Source organism: Sabethes cyaneus, chromosome 3 (assembly GCF_943734655.1).
Source record: "Sabethes cyaneus chromosome 3, idSabCyanKW18_F2, whole genome shotgun sequence".
Taxonomy (NCBI): Eukaryota; Metazoa; Arthropoda; class Insecta; order Diptera; family Culicidae; genus Sabethes; species Sabethes cyaneus.
The window spans coordinates 90293427-90298399 of record NC_071355.1 but is presented as its reverse complement, the minus strand read 5'-3'; positions in this window follow the sequence as shown (position 1 = coordinate 90298399).

Genomic DNA, 4973 nt, shown 5'->3' with positions numbered 1-4973 from the left:
TTTCTGCTTTTGCTTATCTCGGTAATATCAAAGTCCGCTCATTTCTGGTTTGTAGAAACCAGAGTTCCGTCGGAAAACGTGCTTTCGATTTTTTTTTTTTGCTTATCGGAAGTTTGCTTCATTCAGCACTTTTATTCAATCGCGGAATTCAACATTTCTGTCACGCGCAGGGAAAAGTCTGACCTGCGGAGGCAGAATCGCTTATGCACTTGGCCCTTGATTGGACGGGAAACTTCTTCATTCACCAGTTAGCAGCAGTAGAGCTGGCGCGGCGCGGCAGCAGCAGCTTACCAAGCAACTCGATCAGATTGCTCAATCCGCAGCCGTCGGAAAAATTGATTTTCTAGCCGATAATGCTTGGCTTCCCAAGGCAGAGAGCAACTGGAATCCTATGTGTGAAGACGGTCGAAATCCCCTAAAAGCACTATTTTACCGAGGCTTATGTAAGATTTCGCTTTCCGTACGGCGCATCCCAGCAGACCACCGTATATACTCATACGTACAGACACACCACACAGAAATGCGAAGACCTGCCCTGGTTGATTTTAATTCCTCCAGTTACACCCGAACCTTTTTTTTTCTCGCAAAACCCTCCACATTTATCAAATTGTTTTCTAATTCCGAGTGAGATTATTTCCCAATCGTGCTTGATTGTGTTCTCAAATTCGAATTTCTTTCGACATCGTCGTCTTGTCTGCTTTTCCTTCGCATTCGATTTTCCCAATGCTTGCTGCTGGTGCAAAACACAAAATAAAAGCATCGCAGCATCGGTACCGAGTGTGTGTGTTTCTTTCATGGTTGCCCTCACTATCCTGTTTGGCTTTTTGTGCTCGGACCCGTGAAAGAGCTTCCGATGTGGAAACACCTCTTTGGTGTCTTTTTTTTTTTCATTTTCCTTCAACCGACCGGGCGGCGGCGGTAGGTTCGATTCGGTAATCATGAGTCTTCACGTTTCTCGTCAAGCCGATCCGCAAAGGGACTGCTATGCTTCGTGCTTGCTGCCATGCATCGCCCGTTATAAGCCCATTAGTAGGTAGACTGTGCAGACCCATTTCGTTTTCCAGCTTCGATCCCCCGAAATAGCGTTGTATTGCAAAACTTTCTGTGTTAGGTTCTTTAATGAAAAAGCGCCTTTAAATGAGCTTCGAGGGGGAAATAAATGCAAACTACTTTCTTAAAGCCGGACATTGCCAATGTTGGGCCAATTGCTTTGCTCGTTATAGTGCTGAGATAAGTAAATATTGAAGTGGGAAAACCAACTGCGTAGCACCAGTTAGTCCTGTTGATTAAAAAAATTGCATTACTAAGCGTGCATAAATGTACGTTTACTTTCAATTTCAATAAAGACGGAAATATTAAAAAATAGCCGTTCAAAAACCTTCAGATATTTTCATTAACATAAAGGGCTTATCAGAATATCATGATTGAAACAATCATTCGTTTAATAAGTGCAACTTGAACTGTCTGAATAACTACATTCAATGCATACGATTTATCTTTATCGATTTATCTATATATATTTTGACTTTTAGAAACAGTGTTTTTCTCACCGCGAAAAGGCAAGCCGGTACTGTTGTCGATCAAACGTGAACTACACTTCGAAACAATTCCACTTTGAAAGTGTCTAAAATACACTTCCGTGAATTTCATCCACCGTTTCCATCACTTTCCATCACTGGCTGCAAAATGATATTTACATTATCATACGCGGACTGGCTTTGCCAAAGATCGGAGCTTCGGGCTGTGGCCGTGGCATTGCGATAGCTATCCACCTACCTACTATCACAGTGGTAATCCGAAGGGAAAAGGGTTTTCCAGTATCTATATAGAGTTATCTGGCAGCTGACATACCCCGGGGCTTGGTGAGTGACAAGATAGACGTGAAACCGCAAACTGATGCTGGCGAGAGTGGCAAAATTTAATAAGAATTTTAATCAAAACGAGCGAAATGTGTAGTTGATGGCTCTATGTTAACCCATTCGAGTACCTACTTTTTATTGAAATAACCTACAGTTTGGTGTAGGGCTTAGACTAGGATAAACAACCTTACAATATAGGGTATATTCTATCGCTTGCAGTTGGCATGTTTGACGGTAATGGGAAGAAAATACAAGGATCGAATAATTGTTTGCGACAAGGGATATCCGACTGACTTTGAAGTAATGCGCTGCGCTGCTGGAGTGTTAGTTTTGCTGACAGTCACATGCTGTCATCCGGGAAAGATCTTCTGTTTGTTCGACTAAGTGAGTTCCGGCAAATATTTACTAAAATCATTTCATCTATCCGAAGGGATTTTAACAGGAGAGTAAGTTGTAGGAGACTGCTTCACGTATATTGTTATGCTAATGTTAGAAACCTTTAAGAAATATTCGCATTTGTTCGCTGCACTAGCGAACACTTTGTGAAAACGAATGCGAATTCAATCATTTTAACCTTTTGCTCTTCCGTAAAATGCCATTATTTTGTATTTTTCGATTTTTTGCCAATGAGGTGTGCATCCTTTCCGTTCAGCACTAATTGCATAGCAACTAATTGGCGAACATCAATTATTAATTTACTTCTGTATCAGCAAGTTCAAATGCTACCGGTTTGGGTTGAGGAATTAATATTAATTAGTTATTTATCGCTACTAAAGAACAAAATATCGCCTGCATTTCCGTAATTACCATAGCAGCTACCAATTTTACTTACTGAAATTAATCGTGAAAATGCGATAAAAGTATAATTAAACTTTAATTGTTACACGAATATCGTTTATGTTGTTAGTAGACTAACCTTGTTAATAGATTGTTAATAGTATTGCAGATAAAGTGGTCTTGTTGGGTTTATTTCAATGCTATGTGCCATCTCGTTAATTCTCGTAATTCTCATTCTTTAGCATCGCGTCGGAAACGTGGTTCGCAGGAACAGATCTTATTCGTTAAGCTTTATCCAGAAGAACTCGCTTCGTTAGTTTCCAGAAGAACTCGGTTGTTAGTTATATTTTTCCGGAGAGAATATATGAATGAAATTAAATAATACTTACTTACTTTAGTGGCAACGGTCCGTTACCGATCTTGCGCCGAACAAATTATGATTGTCCAGTACCATTGGTCCTGGGCTGCCGTTCTCCAATCCCCACGAATACCAGCTGAACGTGCATCGTCTTCGACAGCATGTACCCACCGGGTGCGGGGTCTGCCTCGGAGTCTACGACCTCTTCCTGGTTCTCTGTTGAAAAAAGTTTTGCCTACTCTTTCGTCGGGCATTCTGACCACGTGTCCAGCCTACCGCAGCCTGCCACATTGCACTACCTTCAGTATATCAGCATATTTGTATACTTGGTACAGCTCGTGATTCATGCGTCTGCGCCACACTCCTTTTTCCATTTTGCCACCAAGCATAGATCGCTGAATTTTACGCTCAAAAACCCCTAGCACTCAACGATCAGCTTCCTTTAGCGTCCTTAATTCGTGTCTGTAAAACGCCACCGGGAGGATTACCCAAGCAACCAATACTTCGGATTTCACTTAAGGAACGAACTCGGAAGTTCATATTTGGTTCAAATTTAGTTCCGCAGGACTTTCTTGCTGCACAACATGATACTACATTTCCAAACCGAACTTGATTCCTAATTAAGTACCGTTAATATTTGCAGCAACTTGAAAGTTCAACACGCGACTTGAAAGTTCAATATGCGACCTGAAAGTTTAACATGCGACTTGAAAGTTTGAAATTGAAGCGAAACTTCGACGCAGACACTGAAACGGCGTTTTGATTGAATAGTGAAATTTATACTCCGGTATTAAAGCAAAAAATGGTTTTTCTAAAACAATAAAAAGAAATGGTTTGTTCTATGCCTGCGGTAAAGCGAGTGGTGGTTGCATTGGTATGGGTTGTGGCTGCAACGGTGCGGCGGTTGGTCGTAGTGGAGCGACTGGTGGTTCCAGCTTTGCAATTACTGGAAGTAAAGGCAGACCTGCACTATCCAGAACCAGCATGTTTGGAAAGCACACAGGATTCTGGTAAACCTTTTTCTTGCGTTGGGAGTTGGCTGGCCGCGCATCTGATGAGGACTCACTGGAGAGATCCTCACATAAGCCCATCGCCTCATCGTAGGACCGGATGCCATTCCGCTTGATCGTACATTTATATTTTAGCCATGCTTTTTTGGGGGTGATTTTGGCGTCCCGTAGCATTATTTTCACATCTTGAACTAGCTGTGAATTGGGCCACAGCATAATGTTTCCGGATTTGGAGCTTTGGATTCATTTTACTGGCACCGCCGAAAGCTCATTGTGGCCCCTTGCGTTCATACCCAGCAAACCACAAATCGTATTTCAAAATATGAAAATTATCTTAAGTGTGTTTAAACAAAATCTAAATCGTACACAAAGCTTATTAAATCGCACCCTAGTTTATATTCAATCGTACAAAATGGTGACGACTGAATTACACACGATTTTCATCACAGAATTGTATAGGATTATAGAACAAATCATGTTGAGTCGGATCTCATCGTATACAAATACTTATGAATGTGAATTGTTTACGAATAATCTGCAGTACGTATATCGCCTCCAAAATAGTACGCATATGCTGGTTTCGTGCATCTAGTGCGAGTTTTCAAGATATATATCGGTACATATTTCTCATTTTTCACTTTGATATACGTACGAAAATGTTAGCTGGGTAGTCTCGACTACGGCAAACGGCATATCTGTAATCAATGAAGCTGTAATTAATTTGGCGTCAGTCAATATTGTTTGCATTATATATAATTACTAACCTGGATTTTGCGAAAAATGTTACTGCAGAAAAAATACCGCTTGCTGCTGCTGAAACATTAAAAAAAACTGGTAAATTGTCAAACGCAAGTTCACATAAAGCTTCGCGCGTATTTTTTTCGAACCTTCCAGTTCGAAAAATGTTTCGCGCGTACTTTTTCTGAACTGTCACGTTCGGATGAAGTTTCGCGCGTACTATTTCAAAAC